The 17,903-nt window shown below is 44.9% G+C and overlaps 1 non-coding gene across 1 annotated transcript; it reads right to left on the bottom strand.

Moving 5' to 3' along the window:
* Positions 1–17,556: 17,556 nt before the first annotated feature.
* Positions 17,557–17,658, bottom strand: LOC129014767 (U6 spliceosomal RNA). The gene has a single exon (XR_008494305.1). It is a non-coding gene; the product is annotated as a U6 spliceosomal RNA (small nuclear RNA).
* Between the last annotated feature and the right edge of the window lie 245 nt (positions 17,659–17,903).

The raw sequence follows: 17,903 nt of genomic DNA on the forward strand, positions 1-17,903 counted from the left end.
CTGCCACCACGCCCGGCTAATTTTTGTATTTAGTAGAGTCGGGTTTCACCACGTTGGCCAGGCTGGTCTCGAACTCCTGACCTCAGGTGATCCACCCACCTCGGCCTCCCAAAGTGCTGGGAACACAGGCGTGTGCCACCACACCCGGACCCCACATTTGCTTTTAATTTCATATTTAATAAACTATTTCCTAACCCAAGATCGTGAAGATTTACTCCCATGTTTTCCTGTAAGATTTTGTAATTCTAGCTTTGACATTTAGGTCTTTGATTCCTTTCAAGTTAATTTTTGCATATGCTGTGAGGCAGGGGTCCAGCTTCACTCTTCTGCATATGGATATTCAGTTGTCCCAGCATAGTTTGTTGAAAAGAATATTTTTTTCCACACTTAAGTATCTTAGTACCTTTGTCAAAAATCAATTGACCATAAATGTGAAGGTTTATTTCTGAAGTCTCAGTTCTACACCATTGACTTATTTGTTTATCCCTGTGCTAATACCACACTATTTTGATTACTACAGCTCTGTGGTGAGTTTTTTAATATTTATTTTTTATTTTTTCAGTAGAGATGAAGTCTTGCTATGTTGCCCAGGCTGGTCTCAAACTTCTGGGCTCAAGCAATCCTCCCACCTCGGCCTCCCAAAGTGTTGGGATTACAAGCGTGAGCCACTGCACCCAGTCTTGTGGTAAATTTTGAAGTTGAGAAGGCTGAGTTCTTCAATAATTTTTTTGGCTATTCTGGGTTCTTTGTATTTCTACATGAATTTTAGGATCTGCTTGTCAATTTCTGCAAAAATGGCAGCTGAAACCTTCATAAGGGTTGCCTTTTTGTACTTTTTACATATCCTTGTTTTGCTTCATTTGGTTTCAATGATGGGATTTTGATTTATGGACACTTTGATCAAATTTACTACATTGAACTAGAGCCGTTATGTTGTTTGTTTCTGTGATGCCAACTGATATCTTAAAGTCTATAAAGTGCTCTAAGAGCCAATGAGCCAAACCAGCCTGTCCTTCCCTTTGTCACCCCATCAGCCCACAGGCTATAGCTCCTGAAGGTGAGAGGTCTGAAGCAGTGACAAAAAAAAATCCTCTTCTTTCCCCCATTCCAAATATTTTTATAAACCAGAAACCCTATGGTTATTGTCATCAATGTTTTGAGGCCAGGCATGGATATAAATCATCCCTTCCATTAAATTGTATTTGTTTGGATGTGCTACCCATCTCTCTCTCTCTCTTTCTCTCTCTCTCTCTCCCTCCCCATCCTCTCTCTCTCTCTCTCCCTCCCCATCCTCTCTCTCTCACACATACACACACACACACACACACACACACACACAGAGAGAGAGAGAGAGAGAGAGAGACAGGCATTTCCAGTTTGTCTTGCACAGATTTTTAACTTCTAGATAAGTTCAATCATATCAAGAAAAGTGCTTTTTCTTTCATTTGATAATAGTTTTCATGAGAGGCCTGGCAAAGCTGAATGCTCAGCTGTGGGGCTTCTTTTAAAAGAAAAAATTGGCTTCTAATAGTACATACATGATAATAAACAAGGTATATATATATACACATATATATACTTTCTTTTTTATTTTTTTAGAGACAGCATCTCACTTTGTAGCTCAGGCTGGAGTGCAGTGGTGCATTCATAGCTCACTGACACCTCAACTCCTGGGCTCAAGCAATCCTCCTGTCTCAGCCTCCTCGGTAGCTGGGACTACGGGCGCATGCCACCATGCCTAGCCTAAGTCAAAAAAAATTTTTTTTTTGTAGAGATGATGTCTCCCCATCTTGCCTGGGCTGGTCTCAAACTCGTGGGTTGAAGGGATCCTCCTGCCTCGGCCTCCCAAAGTGCTGGAACTACAGGCATGAGCCACCACACCTGGCCAGAATAATATTATATAGACCAAATTTGCATATTCCAATTAGCATCGCTTAACTTGTCTCCCCCCAGCAAAAACATAGTAGAGGATGCCTTAGTCTGATTAAGTTTAACTATTCACATAGACCTCAGCTGTCCCTTGGTGCGTAAATAGCGAGTATATTTGGCCAGATGTGGTGGCTCATGCCTGTAATCCCAGTACTTTGGGAGGCCAAGGCAGGATGGTTGCTTGAGCCAAGGAATTCAAGACCAGCCTGGGCAATATAGTGAGACCATCTCTATAAAAAACAAAAATAAAAAATAGCTAGTATATCCAATTACATCAGATAGAAAACCATTCTCACCTCTGTGTTCTAAAAATGGGCTAACTTTGCTTTAAATAAATTTATTTTTTCCTCTTCATGAACTTTAAGTGGAGGCTGACTCTATGAATCAGAATGCATAGCTGAAATTCAGGTTCCACCATGTACTAAATGCATTTTTGTGAATTCATCCTTTGGGGACAAGACCTATGCTTTGCATATTCCATACATAGTAATCAGGTAAAATTAATCATACATTGCTGAGCTTGCAAACTGTTATCTTTACAGGGTTCCTTGTGGTGCTGGAGAGCAGAGAACCTAGAAGTAGGAAAGTAAATGAAATACAGCAATTTACACAAATGATGTTTCATAAGCTGTCATATGAGAAAAATGTTAGTTACTACTTTGATCATGATGATTAGTATTATCAGAGCAGAAATCAGGAGACCTTGATTCTACTCTCTAGCAAAGTTCTGTCTTTGTTAGTTTTCTGATGTTGGAGGTCCTTGGCCAGATGTGATGGAAGCTGGGCTTTTATCCCAAGGTACCCAATGAGAAGAGCAGGATTTCTATTATTATTATTATTTTTTCAACTTTTATTTTACATTCCAGGGTACATGTGCAGGATGTGCAGGTTTGTTACATAGGTAAACATGTGTCATGGTGGTTTGCTGCACAGATCAACCCATCATCTAGATATTAAGCCCAGCATCCATGAGCTATTCTTCCTGATGCTCTCTCCTCACCCTAACCCTGACAGTCCCCAGTGGGTGTTGTTCCCCGTGATGTGTCCATGTGTTCTCATCGTTCAGCTCCCACTTACAAGTGAGAACATGCAGTGTTTGGTTTTCTGTTCCTGTGTTAGTTTGCTGATAACAGCTTCTAGCTCTATCCATGTCCCTGCAAAGGACATGATCTTGTTCCTTTCTATGGCTGCACAGTATTCCATGGTGTATGTGGTACAGAGCAGGATTTCTAACCCACAAGAAGGGACTGAAAGAGGCTCTCTCTTTTCTGAGTTGAAGACCACAGGCCTCTCACATTGGGATTAATCTTTGGAGCTTGACCCCAAACTCTCAGACTCTCCATCTCTTCAACCTCTTTCCCCTCCTGCCCTGCCACACTCTACCCACTGCAATCAGAAAAGCTGAGCCCACACACAAAGAACCTGAGCTTTGGAAATACAGTTCATTAATGGCAGGTGTGTGGAAACCCACGAGGAGAAAGTGGAGGAGACACAGTCCCTGCTATCTTATGCAGCAAGCTAGGATTTCTGATGCAAGACATGCAGTAAGGTAACAAGCGAATAGTCCTAAATAGCCTCAGTTTGGAGTCAGGGAAGAGCACTACATGCGTCTGACTGTACAAAGAGATTTCCATGCTCAGTTCCCTAGGCTGCTAGATGTTAATTGTCTCTGTGCAGCTGCTGAGAAGATGGAAGAATAGGTGTCCTCTTTGGCCAACTGAGGCTGCCATGAGTGCACAGCCCATTGGAGTCATTAAGGCCATCTAAAACTAAGTGGCCATATAAAAGTCATTAAGGCCATATGAAACTATATTCCTTGTTCACAATCCCACCAGATACAGAAAGACGGGAAGAGGAGTTTAGTCCTTTCTGCTTGTTCCCAAGTCCTCTTTCACCAAGGCAGGTTATCACGGAAATATTCCAGGATCTGGAATGAGACACCTGGATTTGAGTCCCAGTTCTTCCACTTAGAGACCATGTGACTTTGGTTGACTTTGATTGGCCCTTTCAACTTTTTTTTTTCTTTGAGACGGAGTCTCGCTCTGTCACCAGGCTGTGCAGTAGTGCAATCTCGGCTCACGGCAACCTCCACCTCGTGGGTTCAAGCGATTCTCCTGCCTCAGCCTCCTAAATAGCTGGGATTACAGGCGTTCACCACGGCGCCCGGCTAATTTTTGTGTTTTTTAGTAGAGACAGGGTTTCACCATCTTAGCTAGTCTCAGGCTCCTGACCTCATAATCCACCCACCTCAGCCTCCCAAAGTGCTAGGATTATGGGCATGAGCCACTGTGCCCGGCCTCTTTTGAATTTTCTAAGTCTTGGTCTCTCCATGTGTAAAATGGGGGTCCCCTGAACTACCAACCTCACAAGGTCTTGCTGAGAATCAAATGAGATAATGGATGGAAAACCCCTTTGAACCAAAATGTACCATGTATGTGGTGATTTTTCTACATTCCTCACTAGTTTGAGCTAATAAGCACATAACTGTGGCCACCAGAAAAAAAAAAAAAAAAAGTCACTGCAAGTAGCAGTTTTCTCTCCTGGTGAGGACAGTTCAGTAAAGGCAACATCTCACTGTAAGGTACAGCTAAAGCTGAACTCTAGATCTAAATATGGGCGTATCTGTGGCCACCAACACCCTTTTACAGAAAGAATGAGGCCAACATTTTATTCTCCCTATTGCAAGGCTGTTGACTGTCCCAGACACCGAAGGGGAGACTGTGACATGGTGGCCACGAGCATTAATCTCACAGACCTCCAACTACAAGGAGAACAACTGACCAAGGACTCTGGCTGCCTTTGAAATATATTATCATGTTTGAGCCCAGGTAAAGCTTCCCAAAGCCGCTTCCAGCCACTGACTTAAGTGCAGCAGGGCTACTAAGGTGAGCCCTCCAATGGCTAATTGTAGCTCTAGGACCCCACAACAGTTTTGCCAAATTTTTCTTAGACTGCCTAGCAGTCTAGAAGGCTTCTACCTATCTTTTCTTTCCATAGTCCTTCACTCAGTACAGACATTCTTCATGCAAAGAAAGAGGCCTGTTGCACAAAGGGGGCCAACTTCATATGAATCACGTGGTGTGAATGGTATAGACTGAGGCCCCTTGAGCACCACATGTTCTGTAGCTCTATGTTTCTATTGCCAAAGGAGGCATCGGTCAAGAAAAGGCAATAGGGAGAAAATAAGGAGGAAAAAGCTTTTTTAGTTTTAAGGAATAACTATTTTTGAAAAATAGAGCTTGACAGAAACATTAATTGAGGAGTAATCCGAAGACTGCATTGACTGTCATAGGAAGCAGGGAGGCCCCTGTTCCTGAAAGTGCTGAGTCAGAGGATTGAGGTTATTTTGCAGGGATTTCATCACATGATATGCAGGGGGCGCTGAACTTGATAAATCTGTAAGGTCTGTGACTCTAGAAGTCATTCAATTCAATACAAACATGGGTCTGGATAATTCCAGTACCTTAAAGTTGAAATGATCCTGAGTTCCAGCCTCCACATGACAAATGTATTTATATGAAAGTGACCAGTAGACATCAACTCTTACTTGCTCCTGTTCTAGACCTTGAAAGAAACTCCAGGTGGCCAGCTAGACCCCAGTGCTACCCTTCCCAGGACATTAGCACCCTCGGTGGGTGTGGGATCCGACACCAGCCTCCTTGATGAGAAGCACTGCGCACTGGGCTGCCTCCAGAGCCCTTGACTGCTCACGCCCCATGAGTACCACCTGTGCTTGAGGACAAGGCTGTCACTTCCTAGCATCAGCAAGAGGGTTGTCACAAAGCCAGGAGCAGGAATACACCAGGGCAGTACCGCAATCCCAGGTACACACAAACCACAAAAGGCTGGCATCTCATCTGCACTGGGAATTGAGAAGATTCACTAGGTTCCTGGGGCTGTGCTTGAGGGGAAATGGTAGGTAAGGAGGAGATCCCTGCTCACAGTGAAAATTTGTGTCCATAGGAGAAGAGTAAACTTTGTCCTGGGTGGCTTGTTCTTGGCCATCTGCCATTCTAGGAAGATTCATCCACACTCCTCCAATTTCCCACCACTCTGCCCTCGGCCTGCTGTGGGTCAGCTCCAGCCTCCATCACTCCATGACTTTGTTCTCATCAAGATCACCAGTGACCTCCAGATTGCCAGATCCAAAGCCCACTTTTCCAGGCCTCATCATACTTGCCCTCCTGGCAGCAGACAGCAGTGTTGGCCACTTCCATCTGCCTCCTTACTGGTTTTCTCTCAAGCCTTCTTCTGTCTTTAATCCTTGCACATCACTCCTTCAACAAATATTTATTGAGCATTTACCATGGGCTAGCTACTGGCCTAGGCAGTGGGAACACAGCGGTAAGAAAAAGCAGACATGATTCCAATCCTTATGGAATCTACACTCTAGCAGAAAAGTCATATGTTCTTCAAATAACACACCCACAAATGCCGAATGGCAATCAGACTCTGTGAAATAGGTAAAACACTAAAAATTCTGCAGAGAATTGAGCAGGTACAAGAAGAGGAAAAAAAAAAGTTAGGATTTTTAGCTTTTAAAAAAATCACTACATATACATATAGAATGTACAATAAATTTTATGCCTGTTCATGGTAGTCTATGTACTGAGATACATAGCTTTAACAACTCAAGCTCACTCACAATTCAGTCTGACTTTCACAAACTGATTTCATATTACTGTATATATAGAACAAGACAAATATACCAATCCTTTATTGAACAACTGTGCTAAGCTTTGCATATGTTATTTAAGTAGTGCTAGGTTTTATATAAATCGCCTTTTCTAACCCTTTCAACAACCCATAGGAAAGTATAATTATCTCCATTTTACAGATGAGAAAACTGAAATTCAGAGAGTTTACCAAGCTGGCACATGGCAGGCTCTGAATATAGACCCAGAACTTCCTTTTGACCAAAAAAAAAAAAAAATTTACAACCGAAATATCCAATCTTGCATATGCAAATGAAGCTTACTCCATTCATATATGTGCTCTAGAGACCACAAAATAGTCTTCCCTAGAAACAGCTTTGCGAACCTGAAGCACAATCTTCTGAATGTTCTCATTGCAGTCAAGGCTTTGTCCTCGAAGAATGGAGTTGATTTTCAACAGTCATTTGGAGCACAGGCTGGTTGCATTGGGAGGGGGAGGTCAGAGCAGGTTATAGAGCACACCTGTCCTCTCATCTGCCCAGCCACTCTCTGTCTGTGATGGAATAGACTCTCCTCAGCCCAAACACAAGTACCTCTTCTGACTCCTGAGTTCAAGGTGGCCACTCATGCTACCTCATGCTTCTTTCCAGTGTGTCTGGCTCCAAAAGTGGGTATATGATCCAAGTAAGGCAAATCAGAAAACCTCTGTTACATTTAGCATATCAATGTTGGAAAAAAGGTCTCTCTTCTTTTTGGGTTGTATATCAATTTCCCATTGCTGCTACGACAAATTCCAACAAACTTCATGGCTTGAAACAACTTGAATTTATTGTCTTATAGTTCCGGAGGCCAGAAATCTGAAATCAGTTTCAGCAGGCTAAATTCAAGGTGTCAGCAGGGCTGGTTCCTTCTAAAGACTCTAGAGGAGGATCTTTTTCCTCGCTTTTTCTAGCTTCTAGAGGCTTCCCACATTCTTTGGCTTGTGGCCCCTTACTCCATCTTCAAAGGGCATTATTCCAAGTTCTGCTTCATTGTTCCCTCTCCTTCTTCCACCTTCAACTTTCTTTTTTTTTTTTTTTCTAATTGAGACAGGGTCTTGCTCTGTCACCCAGGCTGGAGTGCAATGGCACAATCTCAGCTCACTGCAACCTCTGCCTCCTGGGTTTAAGCAATTCTTCTGTCTCTGCCTCCCAAGTAGCTGGGTCTACAGGTGCACACCACCATGCCCAGATATTTTCTTTTGTATTTTAGTAGAGACGGGGTTTCATTGTGTTGCCCAGGCTTGTCTTGAACTCCTGAGCTCAGGCAATCCACCCACCTCAGCCTCCCAAAGTGCTAGGATTTCAGTCGTGAGCCATGGCACACAGCCAACTTTCTTACCCACCTCTTATAAGGACCACATTGGACCCACCCAGCTGATAATCCACGACAATATTTCCATCTCAAGATTCTTAATCACATCTGCAAAGTTTCTTTTGCCAGATAATGGAACATAGTCACAGGTTCCAGAGATTAGGACATGGACATCTTTTGGAAGCCATTATTCTGGCTAACATAGACTGCAGGTTTTGGGGCTGCCAGTGACTATGACAGCCATGTTAAGAAGGCTTGACTGTAGGGTATGGGGTGACTAGAAAGAAAAAAATATAAGAGAGAGGGAGAGAGCAAGACAGAGAGAGATGACAGCACCTTTGAACTTCTAGATTCCAGTTGTCCCCGAGAGAACGACAGATCAGCAATTCTGGCCTGCAACATGGAGAAAGCCTGGCTAAGAGATGGAGAGAGATGTGTTTATGGCCTTTAACCCAGTTTTGCCCACAGCCAACTGCACTCTCAGATATCCAGTTGCGTTTTGTCACGAGGAATTAAAAGTGAAAAAGTACCATGCTTTAGTCAAGAGGGAGGTGTGACTACTAAGAATAGATACTGATTTTCTTTTAGTGAAAAGTAACTGACCCTAAAGCAGCTCCTCGAAGACAAGTACTAGGGTGAGGAATAAAATAAGTACATAGGTTTTGGGAAAGGCATCTGGCATCTCCGGGTAACTGTAAGAAAACAGTACTCATTTGGAAAGCTATATATACTTGTAATGTTTCAAATAATTTAATATTTTATGGAACAGATACTCATCGTTTCTTCTCCTACCCTTTAATTCATCCTTAGAAAATGCATCCATGATTTATTCTCAAAGAACCACCCAATAAGATCACTGTTGATTGGGTCAGGGGCTGATACCCAACCTAACCTGAACTGGTTAAATTCTCTCCAGGCATTTGAAATTGGAACTCAGAGCTACTAGTTATAATTAAATGATGCTTAACCAGAGAGTCAGAGAAAACTGGCCTAGACAGAAAGGAACCACGTGAATACACAGAGAAACAAAGGTGGGAGGCCAGGCAGAGAGAAAGAGAAAGCAAGCAAATATTTAAAAAATAATAATAATAACATTTGGGAAATCTGGGTGAAGTGTATCTTGGAATTCTTGGTATTATTCATGCAACTTTTCTCTAAGTCTGAAATTACATTTAATTTTTTTTTTTTTTTTTTTTTTTTTGAGACAGAGTCTCACTCTGTCGCCCAGGCTGGAGTGCAGTGGTACAATCTCAGCTCACTGCAACCTCCACCTTTTGGTTTCAAGTGATTCTCCTGCCTCAGCCTCCTGAGTAGCTGGGATTACAGGAGCATGCCACCACATCTGGCTAATTTTTGTATTTTTAGTATAGACGGGGTTTCACCATGTTGGCCAGGCTAGTCTTGAACTCCTGACCTCAAGTGATCTGCCTGCCTCTTGGCCTCCCAAAGTGCTGGAATTATAGGCGTGAGCCACCACACCCAGCCTAAAATTTTTAAAGTTTCAATAAATAATGTAAACAATATAAACACTCCAAGTAAAAGACATTGTTAAGAAAATTAAAAGATGAGTGCAGACTAGAAAATATTTTCAAATTCATGTATCTGATAAAGAAATTACATCCAAAATATATAAAGAATTCATCTAAATAATAAAGAGATTAACCCCAACTTTAAAAGTGGACAATTTGCATAGTTGCTTCACCAAAGAAGATAAACAAAAAAAGATGCTCAATATCTTTATTCATTAGAAACATGTAAATTAAAACCACCTTGAGATACACTTACATGCTCACTAGAATGGCTAAAATTAAAGACTGATAATACCAAGAGTTGTCAAGGATGTGGGACAACTGAAACTGTCATACATGATGGTGGGAATGCAAAATGGTACAGCCACTTTGTAAAAGTTTTATAGTTTCTTATAAAATGGGACATGCACTTACTCTACAGCCCAGAAATTCTACTTATAGGTATTTACCCATGAGATAAGGAAACCTAAGTTCACACAAAGGCATGTACTTTATTCAGAAATGAAACCCAAATATGTATCAACTGTTGAACAGATAAAAAATTGTGGTGTATAAAAAGGAAGAACTACTGATACATGTGAGAGTATGAACAGCTCTCAAAAGTATTATGCAAAGTGAAAGAAGTCAGACACCAACAAACACTGTGGAGTCCATTTCTATGAAATCTTCACAAAGCAAAACAGTGACAGAAAGCAGATCAGTGATACCAGCGGCCCAGGTGTTAGGAGGGGACTGGCTGCAAAGGGGCTCATGGGGGTGATGAAATGTTCTCTTTCATGATTGTGGTGGTGTTTACATCTTTGTCAAAGCACATCAAATTACAGTTTTTGAACTGATACATTTTAGAGTATGAAACTGATATTTACAGTTAACTTTTAAAAATTCTCTTCTCCCTCAAAGCGAAGACTACATCAGGCCTCCAAAATAAGGAGCTAGTATTTTGCCAGCCCTTTGAGAGAAGGAAGGAGAAAACACATAATTTCTCTACCAGGTCATCCTGCCTCACTTATAAAGCATCTCCCTTTACTTTAATAAGTACATTGATTTCTCTTACTTGCAACCAAAAGATCCCTAAGATATTTCTGATGGAAAGAAAATTAAGTTTCTTAACTAACTCAGGGAGTCCAAACTACCTAGAAACATAATGTCATAAAATCTTCTAATATTGTATGCAGATGGCTTTATCCCTTCTGGAATGCTAATTTTCAGCTTGCTGTCTTCCTAACATCACTCCAGGCATGTTCAGTGCAGTTCACCACCCGACTTGTACGACATCTATTCCAGGACTAAACTCATCATCCTGGCGGAATGGTCTCAATGTTCATTATTCTTAGGGATGGAACAATTTAAAGTTCAATTATCTGCAATTGTTCTGTTGAAGGAATAATCTCCATATAGATGAAGGCAACCCAGTGCCACTCTTGCTTGGACTGTAGCATTCTCAAAGTTCTGTGTTTCCAGCAAAGGGGGAAATGACAGAGCCCCAGGTCCCATCTAACTCCCAAGGATTCCTGAGCCAGTAGCTCCTGCCTCCTAGTCCTTGGGCCCCTGTGACAGCTCCATGGAAAATATAACCTCCTTCTGATATGAGCCCTTGTTGTACATGCTGAGAACAACAGCACTGCCAGGCAGCAAGTGTCGCACAGGGACTACCCTTGGCCACAGCATAATGGCTCGTCATGATGTTACAATTCCATCTGAGGCTGGGAGTTTCATCCAAGACCAGCAGCCAAACGTTTAAGGGTTTGTATCATGACAAACATAATTATGAGACAGAAAGGGCCTATTAGTTCTACTATGTAATTTTAAATCTCAAACTGTCAAAAAAAATACACACACACAGACACACAAAATAAAAAACCCCTCTTCATCTTCTCATTTGAGAAGGCTGTAATTATTCCAGGGTCCCAAACAGCTCATTCAATGGCTGGTTAAGCACCGCTTCTTAGCTGACAAGACCTCATTCCATGTTGGTTCAGGTCAGATGCAGGAGGCTGGGCCAGATGACCTGAGGAAGCCCTTGGATTCCATAAGCTCGAGTGTGGGACGCTGGATAGAACATGCCTACCTTGTTTTTAATTAGGAAATTGAAATTGCTACTAACAGGTTTCTGCACATGTGGGTCCAAGTGTGCATACACTGGCATGTGCGAATGCATGAGTCTCCAGGGTCATGTGTGTGGCCGTCCATGACCAATCCGATGCTCTTGCTCGGATGACCAAGAGCATCTGAATGCTCTTCTCTAAGTATAGATTATCTCAGGGCATAAGGACACCCTTCACAGCCTGGGCCTCCCTGCCAGCTCTGTCTCCACACTCTTATCCACTTGATGCCACATATGCACAGCCTTATGGGTCCTGGTGTTGGAAAGGAAAGTGCCCTGGGCAGCAGGCCAGGCCTCCAGCTGATTCACTGGTCAGCACTAGGCAAATTGATTTACCTCTCTGATGTATCCCTATTTCCCTCTCTGCAAAATAAAGACAAGAATATTTAATCCATAGGGTTCATGGGAGGATTTGATGAGCAAATATGTGCAGAAGCATGTTGCCAGTGTGTTTATTGTGTAGTCATAATAATAATGGAATAGTAGAGTATGATGCAGCAACAGTGCTTGTCTTAGTTTGCATTCTTCCACAAGTAGACTCCGTGATAAGGATTCAAGGTCAAGTAGTTTGTTTGGGGTGGGGAGTCGGAAGAAGACAGAGAAGAGAAGTCAGCCAGTAAAGGGTGCCTTGTCAAACCAGCCACTGTTATGGGTGACAGGAGCTTACCCCACAAGAACACTGTGAACAGTGGTGTGGAATACACTCCTCAATGTTACCCCTGCCTGAGGGAAATGATGGAGTTGCTGTCATCTGCCCCGGCCAGGATCTGGTGGGTGGTTAGTTTCTCAGCACTTGCAGTCTGCTGTACACAAGCGCTGAGAGCTGCAGACCCCAGTATTTGGAATGTAGCCAGTTCCTGCTGAACCCAAGACCCGAGGGCCAGGAGCACGGGCTTGGCAGCAGCTGCTTCAAGTTGGATCGTTGACACTGCAGAGCCACATTTCACAAGCAAGGAACTAAACTCGGGGCAAACTTGGATTCCAAAACAAGAAGTGCAAAAAGGGCAATTTCAGGAGGAAGATGAGCCAAAAAGGGGGATCTTTCAGGCCTCATGGCATTTGTACCTCTCTTCACAAAAATAATTACTTTTCTGCGCTATGTAAACCTTGTACTAAGTGCTGCAGATACAGTGCTGACCAAGACAGAATCTGCCCTGCCCTCCTGGAGTTCCAGTGGGGATGCCTGCCTTAAACCATCACAAAAGCAAATAAGCAATTACAAATAATAATGAATGATAAGTACATGTGAGTGTAAGTTGAACTGTGGGTGAAGGTGAGGGGATGTCAGAAAGACATCTCTGAGTGACATTTGAGCTCAGACCTGAAGGATGAGTAGGGGTGGTGAGGTGAAGGGGAGGGAAACTCCGAGCAGATGCCTCAGCATGTGCAAGGGCCCGGAGGCAAGAATGAGCTTGGCACTCTCCCTGCACTGGTGAAGGGAGCTGGAGGCTGGTGAGAGGGAGGGAGGGGAAATGAGGCTGGAGAAGTAGGGAGGCGTCAAACCAGACAGTCTGGAGGCATGAGAAAGACAGTGGATTTTATCCTAAGTGCTGAGGGAGCCAATGAAGCATTTAAAGCAAGGGAGTGACCTGATCAAACTCAAATTTGGGACAGGGCCTTTGTGGAAACAGGATCCCTGGAGCAGCTCTGATCATCAAATGCTCTCTGAGCCCAGCTTCATGTGGAGTGTTGGGGATGACCACACTCCAGGAGATCTGATGGGCATAGTACATGGTAGACATGATGAATTCTGTAAGAGAGGTCCAAATAAAAAGGCTCAGAGGAGGTGAGGAGGGGGATCCAAAGAGCCCTGTGGGGGGGTGGAAATGGCATCTGAGCCAGGCCAAGAGAGTGGGTGATGCTGGACCTGAGTGTTGGTGTGGAGAGGGTATTCCAGGCAGAGGCGCCAGAGTGAGTAAAGGTGAAGCTGACCAGACAGTTGTCCTCTCTGCTCCCCCAGGCAGTGGGGCCCGGGCAGGAGGTAGCCTGAAGGGGCACAGCTCTTCTACTCACTTGGCCACCATGTTCAGCTTCTTGGCTGCCAGCGCAGGTCCCAGTGATGGCTTAAGCACCTGGACTGGCTGCTCTGATCCCTGTGGGGGCAATATGGTAACTCAGGCTGGGTTGGAGATCCAAGATACCTGAGAGTCAGCAGGAAGCCACCAAGGGCATAGTTGGGCATTGGCTGGGGAGGCTGAGTGGTGGGGTCATTTACCTTCTAAGTCAGACTCACCCTGGCCCCAGTCAAACCCAATGCAACAAGCAAAAAAACAATGACAAGTTTTCTCTTGGAGAATTTCAGCAAACCTCCGGTGTGTGTGTGTGTGTGCGTGCGCGCATGTGTGCACATATGTGTGTCATTGTGACTGTGCATCTGGAGGGGTTTGTGAATGTGCTCCCATGTCAACGTACATGTAAATGACAACAGCTCACATTCACTGAGCTTGCCACATGCTCTATATTCTCACCTGAATCCTTCTATTTAATCTCCACCTTATTAGAAGAGAACATTGTCATCCCCACTTACAGATAAGGAAACTGCATGTTAGATTAGTTTCCACAGTGGGATGTGACCTAGACTCCTACGTGCAGACTGACTTCTTGCTCCTAGAATTCTAAATCATGCATCAACTCTTAGCAGGAAAGAGATTTTCATCTTTCCTCAAGGTCATGTGGCAGAGATAAGAACCCACTTCTTTCCTGTAAAGCCCTTCAAAACATTGGCTCTGAAATAAAAGTGTAACATTTTCTAATGCAGTCTATTATCAGACGACTGCCACAAATATTAGGAAGATGCACGCAGTCCACTCCAGAGAAAGAAAAGTACTCCGGTGCTGCACAGCATTAAACGGCACGTCTCTTGACTCCTCTGCTTTCTAATAAAGGAAGCGATGACTCTGATCTCTGAAGACACCTGTTCTAAACCCACCATGTGACTTACCTCTTTAAAAAACAAACAAATAACATTTAATTTGCTTGTAAAGAATATCGTTTTTAGGTTTCCAATGTATTAAAAAATTGTAGGTAAAAGGCATTCAAATCATCTTGGCTTTCCAATCTCTTAAATCATTTCGGCTTTATGTCCGGCATTTGACAACCCAAACTGACTTATAAAGTGCTCATGTTAATTAGCATGGAGGAATTGTGTATCCGTGTGTGTGTGTGTCTGAGTGTTTTTGTGTCTGTGTATGTCTGAGTGTCTGTGTGTGTGTGTGTGTGTGTGTGTGTGTGTGTGAAGTTGCTGGCATTCCCTTTGTGCTGACTCCAAATAAAGCCCTGAAAGGCTTTGGAAGTGTTCCCTGCCCCTTACCCTTTTCCCTTCTTTCCTGAGAATTCTTGAAGCCTTCAGAGCAGGGCCCGGCACACAGCAGGCACCGGGAAGTGTCAGCTAATTGTCTAATGACGGTGATGGTTGGCACCATCACCACCACGCCCTTTCCTCCTGTTCCTACTGGGAAACCTGCATCCCCTCAGCCCACAATAGGAAAGAGCCTCCCTGTATTTTATCCTAGAAGCCAGCAGAGTCCCTTCTCACCATGGCCCCCTGGATCTCTCCACTTTCACCACCTTGGCCTTCCCTGACTCCCTCAAATTTGCTTCTCTCTCAAACAACAGACCCTGCACCCTCTGTTCCCAGCCTGCACACCCTTACTCCTCTCTTCTCCCAGTTAACTCCCGCTCGTCCTTCAGATGGCTGCATCGGCATCATCTCCCCAGGAAGCCTGCTTCCATCTCCCTGACTTAGTCCACTCCCCCCATAATGGACCTTCATCACACCTTGTCCTGCTCCTTCAGAGTGCATGTCACAGGGAAAGTTCACACTTGTCTGGTGATGACCTGCCCCTCTCTAGAGCACCGCCCCTGTTAGACTGAAATTCCAACAAGGCAGAGCCAGGAGCCCCAGAGCCAAGCACAGCTGATCTGGAACATAATTGGCACTCAGTAACATTGGTTGCATGATTTTACAGAAAGGGGTTTGAAGTAACAGTGCGAGAAGGAAGGGACTAGAAGAGTGACAGTGATGGGAGAGAGAATAAGCCCAGATGCTCACACTGGCTCCCCTTCATCCACCCTCTAGGCCTTTCCACCCCTCAGCCTGCCTCCTTCCCCAGCCAGGAGACGCAGATCTGTGCTGGGAGCTTCAGAGGCCACCTGGCTGCAGCACGGTCACTCTGCTTTGAGCTCTAAGGATGCACCTGGTACATCTCCAGTGACAAAGTGATTCCAAATAATACCCAGGCCCTGTGTCCAACCCTCCTCTCTCCACTCCCTGCCCTGAAAGGGAGTCTCATCACATTCCAGCGCCATCTGCTTGGGCACAGCGTGCCAGGCCCTGGCTGAGGGCCCCTGCTGGCAGCAAGGGTTCCTGGGCCACCATGGAACCGGCACTCACAGGAGGCAGGCAGCGTCCAGACACGTGATCTGGGTCAGGGACATAGTGCCAGCTGCTGAGTCTCATGGAGGACAAGGGGGGCGAGATGGAAGTGTCTGTGGGTGGCACAATGGTAGAACAGCCAGCTCTAGGTGAATCTGCCCTAAATTCAAAACTGTCACACAGCAACGAAGGATGGTATCCTGCTGGCAAAGGTGTGCCCTGATTCCAAAGGGTCAAATTAAAGAAGGAATCCAGGCATGGCAAGGTGGAGAGTCTGGCTGAGCATCCTAAGGCCCAGCCTGGCTGGAGAAAAGTGGCCTTATAGTGGGCCCTCATGTACCCACTGGGGACAGGCTCACAGGTCCCACTAGCACAAGGGGACACAGGGGACATCATTCAGACAAGGAGAGTGGCCACCAAAACAAATCCAGGGTGTGCGAGTCCACGGCACTGCCCACTGCAGCAAGGTCCTTGGTGTTAGGACGAGGCTGCTGCCATCTGCTGTGCTCCAGGCTCACTGGCGGCCACTCCCTGGGTGCAGGAGTTGAGCTGGAATTCGCACCTCCCAGATGTGGGTGCGAATTCCAGCTCAACCCTTACCAGCAAGCTTCACTATGTGACCTCAGGTCAGTCAATGAACTCCTCTGAGCCTCTACATTCATAAAATGGGAACTGTAAATCAGCCTCAGGGGGTGGAGAGGAAGAGTTGTTTAGTCAAAGCCTACTATGTGCCCAGTGGTGAGGAAGGCTCTGGAGATATCACTGTAAGCAACACCAGGCACGGCGCCTGCACTGGTGGGGCATACAGCCTAATGACAAAGATGGATGTTAAGCAACTCATCCTGTAAATAAACATTTCATCACAAACCACAATAAACTGTAAGAATAAAAAGCACCAGACATTGGAAAGTGTTTAACAGGAGGCCTTGACCTAGTATAGGAAAAAGAGGTGCCAGCAGTCTTCCTGGAGGAAGTGACAAGTGAGCAGAATTCTGATAGAGGGAGGGGGGCACCCACTGTGTCTGAGGGCAAAGGGGCCGGGGAGCATTCTGGGAGAGCAAGGGACACATGCAGCAGCTTCTGGATGGACTGAGATGAGAGAAGGCCACAGAACGCAGCCAGCAAGGCAGAAAGCAGCGGGCAGGGGTGGGGCCCCAGAGGGCACTGCCAACCTGACAGGAGGTGGTGATGAGCATCCCAGGGCTGGCTTAGCAGCCACCAGAATGACAGCACCCAGCATTACCCACAAAAGAGCATCCCAGCTAGAAGCCAGGCCCAGCAACTGACCCTTCCCGGGATGCTTTCTAGGTTATTTAGATGTTCCTTTGCGAGCATAGAGCAGCCTTAGTTCCAAAATCTTGATCCCTTTGCCCCCAAATCAGGCCTTCGTCCCAGGAGGCCTCTCTAGTATTTCTCCCAGGAAGCCCAGCACATGATTCTCAGGAAAATGGGGTTCTGGGGAGCCTGTGTTAAGATGCTGGGATTCTGAGTAAGTGTGCAGCGAAGGGAGGCTCCTTCCTGATCCACCACCCCACTCGAAGGGACAAGCACAATATTCATATGTAGAAATCTCTTTGTCAAAAGACCAGCAGGGATCTCTTTTTTTTTTTTTTTTTCATGGAATGCTTCACAGATTTCCATGTCATCTAGCAAAGGGGCCATGCTCATCTCTGTATCGGTCCAATTTTGGTATCTGTGCTGCTGAGCAAGCATGGGACTCTTATTATTCAATCCTTAAGTTCCTCCTCCAAGACCTCTTTTTTTGAGCCACTGCCCATGAACTCCACAGCTACAGCTTCATAAAAAGGCAAATGCAACACAGCAGTTTACCATCTCTCACCTACTCTAAACCTCTGCATCTTCAGTCTCTCCCTCTGTCTGTGTTGCCTCTTTTAGAGTGTATAATCAAGCCAAAAGAGCCTGGAAAAACCCCTTCTAATCAATAATTCAACATGTTG

Source organism: Pongo pygmaeus, chromosome 16 (assembly GCF_028885625.2).
Source record: "Pongo pygmaeus isolate AG05252 chromosome 16, NHGRI_mPonPyg2-v2.0_pri, whole genome shotgun sequence".
Taxonomy (NCBI): Eukaryota; Metazoa; Chordata; class Mammalia; order Primates; family Hominidae; genus Pongo; species Pongo pygmaeus.